Here is a 17,828-nt window from a genome sequence, read left to right on the forward strand (position 1 = left end):
AGTTAGGACACGGGCAGCCGAGTGTTGGATGGCCTCAAGTTTATGTAGGGTGGAATGTGGGAGGCCAGCCAGGAGTGCACTGGAATAGTTAAGTTTAGAGGTAACAAAAGCACAGATAAGGGTTTCAGCAGCGGATGAGCTGAGGCAAGGGCAGAAACGGGCGATGTTATGGAGGTGGAAAAAGGCGGTTATTGTTATGCTGTGGATATGTGGTCGGAAGCTCATTTCAGGGTCAAATATGACACCAAGGTTGTGAACAGTCTGGTTCATCCTCAGACAGATGTTGGGCAGAGGGATGGAGTCAGTGGCTAGGGAACTGAGTTTGTGGCGGGGACCGATAACAATGGCTTCATTCTTCCCAATATTTAATTGGAGAACATTTCTGGAGTATTCTGTCCAATTCTGGGCACCACACCTTAGGAAGGATGTGAAGGCCTTAGAGAGGGTGCAGAAAAGATTTACAAGAATGCTTCCAGGGACGAGGGACTTCAGTTCCATGGATAGACTGGAGAAGATTGGGTTGTTCTCCTTAGTGCAGAGAAGATTGAGAGGAGATTTTATTGAGGTGTTCAAAATCATGAGGGGTCTGGACAGAGTATATAGAGAGAGAAACTGTTCCCATTGGCGGAAGGGTCGAGAAAAAGAGGACGCAGAATTAAGGTGATTAGCAACAGAAACAAAGGTGATGTAAGAAAAAGCTTTTACGCTGCGAGTGGTTAGGATCTGGAATGCACTGCCTGAAAGGGTGGGGGAGGTAGGTTCAATCGTGGCTTTCAAAAGGCACTTGGATAAGGACCTGAAGGGAAAAAATGTCAGGACTCCGTGGAAAGGGCGGGGGAGTGGGAATAGCTGAGGTGCTCTTCCAGAGAGCAGGCATGGGCTCGATGGGCCGAATGGCCACATTCTGTGCTGTAACCATTCTATGATTCAAAGTATTGATACAGTTAATCTTCATTTATTCCTATTTTAATAACTTTTGATGAATGTGGCCCTCGCCAAGGGCCAGGATATCAGATTTGACCCACCATGGAAAATGAGATTGACTCCCCTGCGGTAGACAATGTCAACCGCATTCCCCCTCATCCCCCAACCCAGCAACTTCTTCACAAAATTCAAGCACGTTGGCCTTGTTTTCTGGAAACCATGTTGAATATCTCTAATGGCTCCTTCCCTTTCCCCGTGATCGAAAACAGCATCTCTTAGGATCCCTTCAGGCACCTTCCCTGTGATCGATATCACAATGATGGGCCTCCAGTTCTCTTAGGATCCCTTCAGGCGCCTTCCTTGTGATCGATATCACATTGATGGGCCTTTAGTTCTCTTAGGATCCCTTCAGGCATCTTCCCTGTGATCGATATCACACTGATGGGCCTCTAGTTCTCCTAGGATCTCTTCAGGCACCATCCCTGTGATCGATATCACACTAATGGGCCTCTAGTTCTCTTAGGATCCCTTCAGACACCTTCCCTGTGATCGATATCACACTGATGGGCCTCTAGTTCTCTTAGGATCCCTTCAGGCATCTTCCCTGTGATCGATATCACACTGATGGGCCTCTAGTTCTCCTAGGATCTCTTCAGGCACCATCCCTGTGATCGATATCACACTAATGGGCCTCTAGTTCTCTTAGGATCCCTTCAGACACCTTCCCTGTGATCGATATCACACTGATGGGCCTTTAGTTCTCCTAGGATCTCTTCAGGCACCTTCCCTGTGATCAATATCACACTGATGGGTCTCTAGCTCTCTTAGGATCTATTCAGGCACCTTCCCTGTGATTGATATCACACTGATGCGCCTCTAGTTCTCTTAGGATCCCTTCAGGCACCTTCCCTGTGATTGATATCACACTGATGGGCTTCTAGTTCTCTTAGGATTTCTTCAGCCACCTTCCCTGTGATCGATATCGCACTGATGGGCCTCTAGTCCCTGGCTTTGATTTGTCTCCAATTTGGAAAATGGAAACTACGTGAGCTACCTTCCAATCTCAGGGAGCAATCCCTGACTCTACTGAGCTGAAGTCACGGGCAAGGGGCTCACAGAGCACCTATCCAATCACTTTAAACACCATTGGGTGGAAATCCCCTGGACCTTACAGGCCTCAAGATTAACTTGCACGGGGACATTGCTGTCAATGAAGAGACGAGATAGACCAAAGTGCCATTTGGCCCTCTCAGTGTGGCCCTGAAGGACTGTGTCCAGGCTGTAGTTCTGTTCCCGCCGTACGATCCTCCCCCCAGACTGTCGTTTCTGAGCTCCAGCCAGGTGATGCTAAACACTCAGGTGGGAATGACAAAAATCAAGAACAATGTGTTTAAAGAAAACTGATTTATTGGACATATATCCAAATATTAAACTCCAGCCCAGTTACAGGGGTTATTAACATCAGTAGAAACAAACTCCAACTATCAAATTGAACACAATTCTGTCCTGGATGTAATTAACAGCAGCAACAACAGCAGAATGCAATCTCTGCAGTCACTTGTGAACTCACCGGTGTTTCAGCAGGTTGGTTGAACAAGTGAATCCCTTCCCACACACGGAGTAGGTGAACGACCTCTCCCCAGTGTGAACTCTCTGGTGCTGCAGCAGGTGGGATGACTGACTGAATCCCTTCCCACACTTGGAGCAGGTGAACGATCTCTCCGCAGTGTGAACTCGCTGTTGTGTCAGCAAGTGGGACGACCGAGTGAATTCCTTCCCACGCTCAGAGCAGGTGAATGACCTATCTACAGTGTGAACTTGCTCGTGCTGCAGCAGGTTGGATAAACAAGTGAATCCCTTCCCACACCCAGAGCAGGTGAACGGACCCTCTCTAGTATGAACTCGTTGGTGTGCCAGCAGGCTGGATGACTGAGTGAATCCCTTCCCACACATGGAGCACGTAAACGGCCTCTCCTCAGTGTAAGTGCGCTCGTGTTTCAGCAGGTGGGATGAACACATGATTCCCTTCCCACACTCGGAGCAGGTGAATGGCCTTGCCCCGGTGTGAACACGCTGGTGTGTCAGCAGGTGGGATGACTGTGTAAATCCCTTCCCACACTCTGAGCAGGTGAAAGGCCTCTTCCTGGTGTGACTGCGCTTGTGTCTTGACAGGCCAGAGGATCGGCTGAAGCCTCGCCCACACAAAGAACACTTGTACGGTTTATCCACGCTCTGAACGGTGCTTTCTGCTACCATGCTAAAAGGTCCTGATGAATTGAGACAGTCTGTCAGAACTTGAAGTGATGTTTGGTTTGAGTTTCCCGTCTGCAAATCTTTCCCTTCTAATACACCGTAAAATGAATTTAAAACAGCAAAAAGGGAGGGTGAGAGAGAACCCACAGAAACACAAAGGCAGGTTGTGAAAGCGAGCTGAATGAATCTGGGAATTTGTGGGACCAGCACTAGAAAAAAGTGACCATGAAAGCTGCAAGATTGTCATAAAAATGCAACTGGTTCAGTAATGCCGTTCAGGGAAGGGAACCCGCCACCCAGTCTGGGCCTACACAAGACTCTGGCCTCTATGGGAGGAGAGAGAGTGAGGTGGGAGGGGGAGGGGTGAAATAGTGACTTTATACATCTGCAACTCAACTAGAACTTTGACAGCACCTCCCAAACACGGGACCTCCACCAGCGAGAAGGACAAGGGCAGCAGGTGCATGGGAACACCATCACCTCCCAATTCCTCTCCAATCACACACTATCCTGACTTGGGCATATATCGCCGTTCCTACATCATCGCTGGGTGAAAATCCTGGAACTGCTCACCTAACAGCATTCTGAGAGTAACTTCACCACACGGACTGCAGAGGTTCAAGAAGACGGCCCAACGTCACCTTCTCAATGGGCAACTGGGGATTGGCAATATATGCTGGCCTTGCCAGTGACATCCATATTGAATGAATTTAAAAAATCTGTATATTAAAAATGGATTGAAAGCCTCTGCAGAAATACTTGTTTCTCTTTTACACTGTACGGACAGTGTCTGTTTAGGGACTGTACATGGGGATTCCAACCCTGGGACTGTACATGGGGATTCCAACCCTCGCACTATATATGGGGATTCAAACCCTGTGACTGTACACCGGGATTCTAACCCTGGGACTGTACATGGGGATTACAACCCTGGGACTGTGCATGGGGATTCTAACACTGGGACTGTACATGGGGTTTCCAACCCTGGGACTGTACATGGGGATTCCAACCCTGGGAATCTACATGGAGATTCTAACCCTGCGACTGTACATGGAGATTCCAGCCCTTTGTCTCTACATGTGGATTCTAACCCTGGGACTGTACATAGGGATTCAAACCCTGGGACTGTATATGGGGATTGTAATGCTGGTACTGTACACGGGCAGTCTAACCCTGGGACTGTACAAGGGGATTCTAACCCTAGGGCTGTATATGGGGATTCCAAACCTGGGGATTCTAACTCTGGGATTGTACATGGGGATTACAACCCTGGGACAATAAGTGCGGATTCTAAACCTGCGACTGTACATGGGGATATTAACCCTGGGACTGTACATGGGGTAGCCAAACCTGGGGATTCAATCCCTGGGACTGCACATGTGGATTCTAATCCTGGGACTGTATATGGGAATTCAAACACTGGGACTGTACACGGGGATTCTAAGCCTGGGACTGTACACGGGGATTCCAACCCTGTGACTGTACATGGGAATTCAAGCACTGGGACTGTACACGGGGATTCTAACACTGGGACTGATAATGGGAATTCCAACCCTGCGACTGTACATGGGGATTCCAACACTTAGGCTGTAAATGGGGTTCCAACCCTTGGACTGTACATGGGGATTCCAACACTTAGGCTGTAAATGGGGTTCCAACCCTTGGACTGTACATGGGGATTCTAAAGCTGGGACTGTACATGGGGATTCCAACACTGGGACTGTACATCGGGATTCTAACCCTGGGACTGTACAAGGGGATTATAATCCTGGGACTGTACATGGGGAGTCTAACCCTGGTTCTTTACACGAGTATTTGAACCCTGGGACTGTACAAGGGGATTCAAACCCTGGGACTGTACATGGGGATACCAATCCTTGGACTGTACATGGGGATTCCAACACTGGGACTGTACATGGGGATACCAACCCTGGGACTGTACATGGGGATTCCAACACAGGGACTGTACTTGGAGATCCCAAACCTGGAACTGTACATGGGGATTCCAATCCTGCGACTGTACAGGGGGATTCCAACACTGGGACTGCACATGCGGAATCCAAACCTGGGACTGTAGATGGTAATTCCAACCCTGGGACTGTACATGCGGATTCCAACACTGAGACTGTTCATGGGGATGCCAACCCTGGGACTGTACATGGGGATTCCAACTCTGGGACTGTACATGGTGATTCTAACTCTGGGACAGTACATGGGAATTCCTATCCTGGGATTTTACTTGGGGATGCCTATCCTGGGATTGTACATGGGGTTTCCTAACCTGGGATTGTACATGGGGATTCTAGCACTGGGACTGCACATGGGGAGTCCAACCCACGGAATGTACATGGGGATTCCAACCCTGGGAGTGTACATGGGGATTCCAACCCTGGGACTGTACATGAGGATTCTAAGCCTGGGACTGTACATGGGGATTCCAACCCTGGGACTGTACATGGGGAATCTAAGCTTAGGACTGTACATGGAGATTCTAACCCTGGGACTGTACATGGAGCATCCAGCCCTGTGACTGTACATGGGGATTCTAACCATGGGACGGTACATGGGGATTCCAACTCTGGGATTGTACATGGGGAATCTAAGCTTAGGACTGTACATGGAGAGTCTAACCCTGGGACTGTACATGGAGCTTCCAGCCCTGTGACTGTAAATGGGGATTCTAACCATGGGACTGTACATGGGGATTCCAACTCTGGGATTGTACATGGGGATTCAATCCCTGGGAATGTACATGGGGATTCGAAGCCTGTGACTGTACATGGGGCTTCCTATCCTGGGATTGTACATGGGGATTCTAAACCTGGGACTGTACATGGGGATTCTAACACTGGGACTGCACATGGGGATTCTAATCCTGGGACTGTACATGGGGATTCCAACCCTGGGTCTGTACATGGGGATTCTAACGCAGGATCTGTATGTGGAGATTCCAACCCTGGGACAGTAAATGGGGATTCCAACACTGAGTCTGTACATGGGGATTGCAACACTGGGACTTTACATGGAGATTCCAACCTTGGGGCTGTACATGGGGATGCTAAACCTGGGACTGTACATGGGGATTCCAACCCTGGGACTGTACATGGGCATTCCATCCCTGGGACTTTACATGGGGATTCCAACCCTCGGGCTGTACATGGGGATTCCAACCCTGGGACTGTACATGGCGATTCTAAACCTGGGACTGCACATGGGGTTTCCAACACTGGGACTGTACATCGGGATTCTAACCCTGGGACTGTACACGGTGATTCTAACCCTGGAACTGTACACGGAGATTCTAACCCTGGGATTATCCATGGGGATTCCAAACCTGGGAATTCTAACACTGGGACTGTACACGGGGATTCTAACACTGGGACTGTGCACGGGTTTCCAAACATGGGACTTTATATTGCGATTCTATGCCTAGGACTGTACATGGAGATTCTAACCATGGGACTGTACATGGAGCTTCCAGCCCTGTGACTGTACATGGGGATTCCAAGACTGGGACTGTATATGAGGATTCTAAGTCTGGGACAGTACATGGGAATTCCAACCCTGGGATTGTACATGGGGATTCTAAGCTTAGGACTGTACATGGTGCTTCTAACACGGGGACTGTACATGGAGCTTCCAACCCTGTGACTGTACATGGGGATTCTAACCATGGGACTGTACATGGGGATTCCAACCCTGGGTTTGTACATGTGGATTCCATCCCTGGGAATGTACATGGGGATTCGAAGCCTGTGACTGTACATGGGGCTTCCTATCCTGGAACTTTACATGAGGATTCTAACCGTGGGACTGTACATGGGGATTCCAACCCTGGATCTGTACATGGGGATACTAACCCAGGAACTGTACGTGGGGATTCCAACTCTGGGACTGTACATGTGGATTCCAACACTGAGTCTGTACATGGGGATTCCAACACTGGGACTGTACATGGAGATTCCAACTTTGGGACTGTACACGGGGATGCTAAACCTGGGACTGTACATGGGGATTCCAACCCTGGGACTGTACATGGGCATTCCATCCCTGGGACTGTATATGGGGATTCCAACCCTCGGGCTGTACATTGGGTTTCCAACACTGGGACTGTACACGCGGATTCTAATCCTGGGACTGTACATGGATATTCGAGCCCTGGGACTGTAAAAGGGGATTCAAAACCTGGGACTGTACATGGGGATTCTAACCCTGGTACAGTACACGGGGATACTAATCCTGGGACTGTACATGGGGATTCTAACCCTGGGATAGTACATGGGGATTTCAATCCTGGGGATTCTAACCCTGGCACTGTACATGGGGATTCTAACCTTGGGATTGTACATGGGGATTCCAACCTCGGGGATTCTAACACTGGGACTGTACACGGGGATTCTAACCCTGGGACTGTACATGGGTAATCCAATACTGGGACTGTACATGAGAATTCCAAAACTGGGAATGTGCATGGGGATTGCAACCCTGGGAATATACATGGATATTCCAACCCTGGGACTGTACATGGGGATTCCAAGCCTGGGACTACACATGGGGATTCCATCCCTGGAACTGTACATGGGGACTCCAACGCTGGGATAGTACATGTGGATTCCAACTTTGGGACTACATGGGGAATCCATCCATGGGACTGTAAATGGGGATTCCAGCCCTGGGACTGTACATGGGGTTTCCAACCCTGGGGTTATATATAGGGATTTCAACCCGGGAACTGTACATGGCGATGTCAACCCTGGGACTGTACATTGGGGATTCCAACCCTGTGATTGTACATATGGATTCCAACCCTGGGACTGTACATGCGGATTCCAACCTTGGGCATATAGATGGTGATTCCAACACTGGGGCATTAAATGGGGTTTCCAACCCTGGGACTGTACATATGAATTCTAACCCTGGGATTGTACATGCAGACTCCAACACTCGGACTGTACACGGGGATTCCAACACTGGGACTGTACATGGGGATTCCGAACCTGGGACTGCACATGTGGATTCTAACCCTGGGACTGTACACGGGGATTCCAGCCCTTGGACTGTACATGGGGATTCGTACCCCAGAACTGCGCATGGGGATTCCTACTCTGGGACTGTACGTGGGGATTCCAGCACTGGGAGTGTAAATGGGGATTCCAACCATGGGACTGTACATAGGAATTGCAGCCCTGGGACTGTACATGGGGATTCCAACCCTGGGACTGTACATTGGGATTCCAACACTGGGACTGTACATGGGGATTCCCAACCTGGGACTGTACATGGGGATTCCAGCCCTGGGACTGTACATGGGGACTCCAACCCTGGGGCTATACATGGGGATTTCCACTCTGGGACTGCACATGGGGATTCCAACCCTGGGACTGTACATGCGGATTCCAACCCTGGGACAGTAGATGGTGATTCCAACCCTGGGACTGTACATGGTGATTCTAACCCTGGGACTGTATATGAGCATTCCAACCCTGGGACTGTATCTGCGGATTCCTATGCTGGGACTGTAGATGGTGATTCCAACCCTGGGACTGTACATGGGGATACCAACCCAGGGACTGTACATGGGGATTCCAACACTGGGACTGTATATGGGTATCCCAACCCTGGAACTGTGCATGGGGATTCCAATCCTGGGATTGTACACTGGGACTGTGCACGGGAAATCTAACCCTGGGACTGCATATGGGGATTCTATGCCTAGGAATGTACATGGAGATTCTAACCATGGGACTGTACATGGAGCTTCCAGCCCTGTGACTGTACATGAGGATACCAACCCTGGGACTGTACATGAGAATTCTAAGCCTGGGACTGTACATGGGGATTCCAACCCTGGGACTGTACATGGAGCTTCCAGCCGTGTGACTGTACATGGGAATTCTAACCATGGGATTGTACATGGGTATTCCATCCCTGGGAATGTACATGGGAATTCGAAGCCTTTGAATGTACATGGGGCTTCCTATCCTGGGATTGCACATTGGGATTCTAACCCAGGAACTGTACGTGGGGATGCCAACTATGGGACTGTACATGGGGATTACAAAACTGAGTCTGTACATGGGGATTCCTACACTGGGACTGTACATGGAGATTCCAACCTTAGGACTGTACACGGGGATGCTAACCCTGGGACTGTACATGGGGATTCAAACCCTGGGACTGTACATGGGCATTCCATCCCTGGGACTGTACAAGAGTATTGCAACCCTCGGGCTGCACATGGGTATTTCAACCTTTGGACTGTAAATGGGCATTCCATCCCTGGGACTGTACAAGAGGATTCCAACCCTTGGGCTGCACATGGGCAGTCCATCCCTGGGACTGTACATGGGGATTCCAACCCTGGGACTGTTCATGGGCATCACATCCCTGTGACTGTACATGAGGATTCCAACCCTTGGGCTGCACATGGGTATTCCAACCCTGGGACTGTACATGGTGATTCTAAACCTGGGACTGTACATGGGGTTCCCAACACTGGGACTTTACATGGGCATTCTATCCCTGGGACTGTAGATGGGGATTCCAATCCTCGGACTGTACATGGGGATTCCAACCCTGGGACTGTACATGGTAATTCTAAACCTGGGACTGTACATGTGGTTTGATTGATTGATTTAATTTAAATTCAATTAATTAAAGGGTAAGTCATGGCAGGACAGCCGGGCCCCCGTGATCGGCTCTTCCTGCAATATGTGGGAACTCAGGGACACTCCCTGTGTCCCTGACAACTACATGTGCAGGAAGTGCATCCAGCTGCAGCTACTGACAGGCCGCTTTGTTCGCTGGAGCTGTGATTGGATACATACTGGAGTGTTCACAATGCTCAGGACATCGTGAATAGCATATTTACGGAGTTGGACACACCACAGGTAGAGGTTGGACAGGAAGAAAGGGAACGGGTGACCAACAGGCAGAGTACTAGGCGCAGGCAGGTAGTGCAGGGGTCCCCTGTGACCATCCCCCTCTCCAGCAGATACACCACTTTGAGTACTGTTGGGGGGAATGGCTTATCAGAGGAAGGCAGCAGCAGCCAACTTCCTGGCACCAGGGGTGGCTCTGCTGCACAGAATCGGAGGAAAAAGTGGGGTAGAGCTATAGTAATAGGGGATTCTATTGTAAGGGGAATATATAGGCATTTCTGCGGCCGCAAACAAGACTCCAGGATGGTGTGATGCCTCCCTGGTGCAAGGGTCAAGGATGTCTCCGAGCAGCTGCAGCACATCTTGGAAGGGTAGGGTGAAAAGCCAGTTGTCGTGGTGCATATAGGCACCAACGATATAGGTAAAAAGCAGGATGAGGTCCTAAAAGTGGAATATAGGGAGTTAGGAGATAAATTAAAATACAGAACCTCAAAGGTAGTAATCTCAGGATTGCTACCAGTGCCACGTGCTAGACAGAGTAGAAATAGAAGGATACTTCAGATGAATACGTGGCTAGAGGAATGGTGCCAGGGGGAGGGATTCAAGTTCCTGGGACATTGGAACCAGTTCTGGGGGAGGTGGGACCAGTTCAAACCGGACGGTTTGCACCTGGACAGGGCTGGAACCGATGTCCTAGGGGGAGTGTTTGCTGGTGCTGTGGGGGAGGGTTTAAACTAAAATGGCAGGGGGTTGGGAACCTGAGCAGGGAGAAAGAGGAAAGGGAAACAAGGATAAAAGCATAAGATAGGAAGGAGAACAACAAAAGTGGCTGTTAGAGAAATCAGCGGTTTAAATCAAACATGGCCACAGTAAATAATAATTCTAATAGGTCTAAGAGCGTTAAAAAAAACAAGCCTGAAGGCTTTGTGTCTTAATGTGAGGAGCATTTGTAATAAGGTGGATGAATTGGCTGCGCAAATAGAAGTAAATAAATACGATTTGGTTGGGATTACGGAAATGTGGCTCAAGGAAGGCCAGGACTGGGAACTCAACATCCAGGGGTATTCGATATTCAGGAAAGATAGGCAAAAAGGAAAGTGAGGTGGGGTAGCATTACTGGTTAAAGAAGGGATTAACACAATTTTAATGAAGGATATTAGCTCTGATGAGGTGGAATCTGTATGGGTAGAATTGAGAAATACTAAGGGGAAAATAACGTTAGTGGGAGTGGTTTATAGACCTCCAAAAAGTAAGGCAGAGGTTGGGGATGGCATTAAAAGGGAAATTAAAGAAGCGTGCAATAAGGGCACAGAAGTAATCATGGGTGACTTTAATCTACATATAGATTGGGCCAACCAAATTAGTAACAATACTGTGGAGGAGGAATTCCTGGAATGTTTACGGGATGGTTTCCTGGACCAATATGTCGAGGAACCAACCAGAGATCAGGTCATCTTAGACTGGGTATTATGTAACGAGGAAGGATTAATTAGCAATCTTGTTGTACGAGGCCCCTTGGGTCGGAGCGATCATAATATGATCGAATTCTTCATTAAGATGGAGAATGAAGTAGTTGACTCGGAGACTAGTGTCCTCAATTTAATTAAAGGAAACTACGATGGTCTGAGGAGCGAGTTGGGTAGGATTGATTGCAGAATTGCACTCAAAGGGTTGACGGTGGATAGGCAATGGCAAACATTCAAAGACCGAATGGATGAACTACAGAATTTGTTCATCCCGGTTTGGCATAAAAATAAAACAAAAAAGGTGACCCAACCGTGGCTAACAAGGGAAATTAGGGATAGCATAATGTCCAAGGAGAGGGCATATAAATTGGCCAGAAAAAGCAATAATCCTGAGGATTGGGAGCAGTTTAGGATTCAACAAAGGAGGACAAAGGGATTAATTAAGAAAGGGACAATTGAATATGAGAGTAAGCTTGCAAGGAACATAAAAACTGACTGTAAAAGCTTTTATAGATATGTGAAGAGAAAAAGATTGGTGAAGTCAAGCGTAGATCCCTTGCAGACAGAATCGGGGGAATTTATAGTGGGGAACAAAGAAATGGCAGGCCAACTAAATACATATTTTGATTCTGTCTTCACAAAGGAGGACACAAATAACCTCCCAGAGATGCCGGGGAACATAGGGTCTGATGAAAGGGTGGAACTGAAAGAAATCATTTACTTGTAGGGAAATGGTGTTAGGAAAATTGATGGGACTGAAGACCGATAAATCCCCAGGGCCTGATAATCTACATCCCAGGGTACTTAAGGAAGTGGCCCTAGAAATAGTAGATGCATTGCTGGTCATCTTCCAGAACTCGATAGACTCTGGAATGGTACCCATGGTTTGGCGGGTAGCTAATGTTACCCCACTATTCAAAAAAGGTGGTAGAGAAAAGGCGTGGAATTATAGACCGTTAAGCCTGACATTGGTAGTGGGGAAAATGCTAGAGTCCATTATAAAAGATGTAATAGCAGAGCACTTGCAAAGCAGTGACTGGATCGGACAAAGTCAACATGGATTTACAAAAGGTAAATCATGCTTGACTAATCGACTGGAATGTTTTGAGGATGTAACTGGTAAAATAGATAAGGGAGAACCAGTGGATGTGGTGTATTTGGACTTTCAGAAAGCCTTCGATAAGGTCCTGCATAAGAGATTAGCGTGCAAAATTAAGGCACATGGGATTGGGGGCAAGGTATTGACTTGGATAGAGAACTGGTTGGCGGACAGAAAGCAAAGAGTTGGAATAAATGTGTCGTTTTCCGAGTGGCAGGCAGTGGCTAGTGGGGTACTGCAAGGATCGGTCCTAGGACCCCAGCTGTTCACAATATATATTAATGATCTGGACGAGGGAATTGGATGTAATATCTCCAAATTTGCAGACGACACAAAGCTGGGTGGGTGGGTATGCTGTGAGGAGGATGTCGTAAAACTCCAGTACGATTTGGACAGGTTGGCTGATTGGGCAGAAACATGGCAAATGCACTATAATGTGGATACATGTGAGGTTATCCACTTTGGTGGCAAAAACAGGAAGGCAGATTATTATTTGAATGGCAATAGATTGGGAGAAGGGGAAGTGCAAAGAGACCTGGGTGTTCTTGTGCACCAGTCGCTGAAGGTAAGCATGCAGGTGCAGTAGGTGGTTAAGAAGGCAAATGGTATGTTGGTCTTCGTAGCAAGAGGGTTCGAGTACAAGAACAAGGATGTCTTGCTGCAGTTGTACAGGGCCTTGGTGAGACCGCACCTTGAGTATTGTGTGCAGTTTTGGTCGCCTTACCTGAGGAAGGACGTTCTTGCCATGGAAGGAGTGCAGCGAAGATTCAACAGGCTGATACCTGGGATGGCAGGAATGACGTATGAGGAGAGATTGTGTTGATTGGGCTTATACTCACTGGAGTTTAGAAGATTGAGAGGGGATCGCATCGAAACCTATAAAATTCTGTCAGGCCTGGGCAGACTAGATGCAGGAAGGATGTTTCTGATGGCCGGGGAGTCCAGAACCAGGGGTCATAGTCTAAGGATAAGGGGCAAGCTATTTAGGACTGAAATGAGGAGGAATTTCTTCACCCAGAGAGTGGTGAACCAGTGGAAAACTCTGGCACAGAGGGCGGTGGAGGCCAGTTCATTAAATATATTCAAGAACGAGTTGGATATATTTCTTAAGGCTAAAGGGATCAAGGGATATGGGGAGAAGGCAGGTACAGGGTACTGAATTTGGATGATCAGCCATGATCCCATTCAATGGCGGAGCAGGTAAGAAGGGCCGAAGGGCCTACTCCTGCTCCTATCTTCCATGTTTCTATGTTTCCAACACTGGGACTGTACACGGGGATTCCAAACCTGGGACTGTACATGGGTATTCGAACCCTGTGAATGTACAAGGGGATTCCAACCCTGGGACTGTATATGGGGATTCTAACCCTGGTACAGTACATGGGGATACTAAAACTGGGATTGTACATGGGGATTGCAACCCTGGGATTGTACATGGGGATTCCATCCCTGGTGATTCTAACCCTGGAAATGTACACGGGGATTCTAACCCTGGGATTGTACATGGGGAATCCAACCCTGGGGATTCTAACACTGGGACAGTACACGGGGATTCTAACACTGGGACTGTACACGGGATTTCTAACACTGGCACTGTATATGGGGATTCTATGCCGAGGACTGTACATGGAGATTCTAACCATGGGACTGTACATGCAGCTTCCAGCCCTGTGACTGTACATGAGGATTCTAAGCCTGGGATTGTACGTGGGGATTCCAACCCTGGGACTGTACATGGGGGTTCTAAGCTTAGGACTGTACATGGAGATTCTAACCATGGGACTGTACATGGAGCTTCCAGCCCTGTGACTGTACATGGGGATTCTAACCATGGGACTGTACATGGGGATTCGTACCCTGGGATTGTACATGGGGATTCCATCCCTGGGAATGTACATGGGGATTCGAAGCCTGTGACTGTACATGGGGCTTCCTATCCTGGGATTGTACATGGGGATTCTAACCCTGAGACTGTACATGGGGATTGTAACCCTGGGAAAGTACATGGGGATTCTAACCCTGGGACTGTACATGGGGATTCCAACCCTGGGTATGTGCATGGGGATTCTAACCCAGGAACATTACGTGGGGATTCCAACTCTGGGACTGTACATGCGGATTCCAACACTGAGTCAGTACATGGGGATTCCAACACTGGGACTGTACATGGAGATTCCAACCTAGGGAATGTACACGGGGATGCTAACCCTGGGACTGTGCTTGGGGATTCCAACCCTGGGACCGTACATGGGCATTCCATCCCTGGGACGGTACACAGGGATTCCAAACCTCGGGCTGTACATGGGGATTCCAACCCTGGGCCTGTACATGGTGATTGTAACCATGGGACTGTCAATGAGTTTTCCAACACTGGGAATGTACATCGGGATTCTAACCCTGGGACTGAACACGCGGATTCCAACCCTGGGACTGTACATGGGGATTCTAACCCTGGTAAAGCACACGGGGATACTCACCCTGGGACTGTACATGGGAATTCTAACCCTGGGACTGTACATGGGGATTCCAACCCTGGGGATTCTAACCCTGGATCTATACACGGGGATTCTAACCCTGGGATTGTGCATGGGGATTCCAACCCTAGGGATTCTAACACTTGGTCTGTACACGGGCAATCTGACACTCGGACTGTATATGGGGATTCTATGCCTTGGACTGTGCATGGAGATTCTAACCATGGGACTGTACATGGAGCTATCAGCCCTGTTACTGTACATGTGGATTCTAACCCTGGGACTGTACATGGGGATTCTAACCCTGAGACTGTACATGGGGATTCTAACCCTGGGGATTCTAACCCTGGGACTGTACACGGGGATTCTAACACTGGGACTGTACATGCGGAATCTAACACTGGGACTGTTCCTGGGGATTCCAACATCTGGGATTCCTACCCTGGGACTGCATTGGGGGATTCCAACCCTGGGGATTCTAACCCTTGGACTGTGCTTGGCGATAGTAACCCTGGGACTGTACATGGGGATTCCAACCCTGGGAATGTACATGGGGATTCCAGCCCTGGGACTGTATAAGGGGATACCAACCCTGGGACTGTACATGGGGATTCCAAGCCTGGGATTACATATGGGGATCCCAACCCTGGGGTTGTACATGGGGACTCCAACCCTGGGACAGTACATGAGGAGTCCAACACTGGGACTGTACATGGGGAGTCCTGCCCTGGGATTGTACATGGAGATTCCAACACTGGGACTATACACAGGGATTTCAACCCTGGGACGGTAAACAGCGGTTTCAACCCTGGAAACGTACATTGGGGATTCCAACCCTGGGACTGTACATATGGAATCCAACCCTGGGACTGTACATGCGGATTCCAACGCTGGGATTTTAGATGATGATTGCAACACTGGGACTGTACATGGGGATACCAACCCGGGACTGTACATATGGATTCCAACCCTGTGATTGTACATGCGGATTCAAACGCTCGGACTGTACACAGGGATTCCAAAACTGGGACTGTACATGGGGTTTCCAACACTGGGACTGTACAAGGGTATTCTAACCCTCGGACTGTATACGGGGATTCCAACCCTGGGAATTTACATGGGGATTCCCACCCTGGGACTGTACATGGGGATTCCAACCCTGGGACTGTACATGCGGATTCCAACACTGGGATTGTTCATGGGGATTACAACCCTAGGACTGTACATGAGATTTCCAATCCTGGGACTGTACATGGTGATTCCAACCCTGGGAATGTACATGGGGATTCCAACAGTGGGACTGTACATGGGGATTCTAACCCTGGGACTGTACATGGGGATACCAGCCCTGGGACTGTACATGGGGATTCCAACCCTGGGACGATACATGGTGATTTCCACCCTGGGACTGCACCTGGGGATTCCAACCCTGGGACTGTACATGTGTGTTCCAACACTGGGAAAGTAGATGGTGATTCCAACCCTGGGATTGCACATGTGGTTTCCAAACCTGGGACTGTAAATGTGGATTCCAACCCTGGGACTGTACATGGGGATTCCAAACCTGGGTCTGTACATGGGGATTCCAGCGCAGGAACTGTACGTGGGGATTTCAACACTGGGAATGTACATGGGGATTCCAACACTGAGTCTGTACACGGGGATGCTAACCCTGGGACTGTACATGGGTATTCCAATGCTGGAACTGTACATGGGCATTCAATCCCTGGGACTGTACATGGGCATTTCAACCCTCGGGCTGAACATGGGGATTCCAACCCTGGGACTGTACATGGGGTTCCCAACACTGGGATGGTACATCAGGATTCTAACGCTGGGACTGTACATGTGGATTCTAATCCTGGGACTGTACATGGGTAATCGAACCCTGGGACAGTACAAGGGGATTCCAACCCTGGGACTGTACATGGGTATTCTAACCCTGGTACTGTACACAGGGATTGTAACCCTGAGACTGTAAATGGGGATTCTAACCCTGGGACTGTACATGGGGATTCCAACACTGGGCATTCTAACACTGGGACTGTACACGGGGATTCGAAGCCTGGGAATGTACATGGGGATTCTAAACCTGGGACTGGACATGAGTATTCGAAGCCTGGGACTGTACATGGGGATTCTAACCCTGGGAATGTACATGGGGATTCTAAGCCTAGGACTGTACATGGTGATTCTTACTCTGCCACTGTACATGGAGCTTCCAGCCCTGTGACTGTACATGGGGATTCTAACCATATAACTGTACATGGGGATTCCAACCCTGGGATTGTACATGGGGATTCCATCCCTGGGAATGTATATGGGGATTCGACGCCTGTGACTCTACATGGGGCTTCCTATCCTGGGATTGTACATGGGGATTCTAACCCTGGGAATGTACATGGGGATTCTAACCCTGGGACAGTAGATGGGGATGCTAACCCTGGGCCTGTACATGGGGATTCCTACCCTGGGTCTGTACATGTGGATTCTAACCCAGGAAATGTACGTGGGGATTCCAACCCTGGGACTGTAAATGGGGATTCCAACACTGGGACTGTACATGGTGATTCCAACCCTCGGTCTGTACATGGGGATTACAAACCTGGGACTGTACATATGGAATCCAACCCTGGGACTGTACATGCGGATTCCAACGCTGGGATTTTAGACGATGATTGCAACACTGGGACTGTACATGGGGATTCCAACCCGGGACTGTACATATGGA

The 17,828-nt window shown here is 49.0% G+C and overlaps 1 pseudogene; it reads right to left on the reverse strand.

Annotated features, from left to right (window-relative positions):
• The window catches only part of LOC147119677 (uncharacterized), a 95,813-nt pseudogene that overhangs the window by 15,590 nt on the left and 62,395 nt on the right, over positions 1-17,828 (reverse strand).

Source organism: Somniosus microcephalus, chromosome 4 (genome assembly GCF_052327205.1).
Source record: "Somniosus microcephalus isolate GS21.2 chromosome 4, FLI_Smic_1.0, whole genome shotgun sequence".
In the NCBI taxonomy this organism is placed as follows: domain Eukaryota; kingdom Metazoa; phylum Chordata; class Chondrichthyes; order Squaliformes; family Somniosidae; genus Somniosus; species Somniosus microcephalus.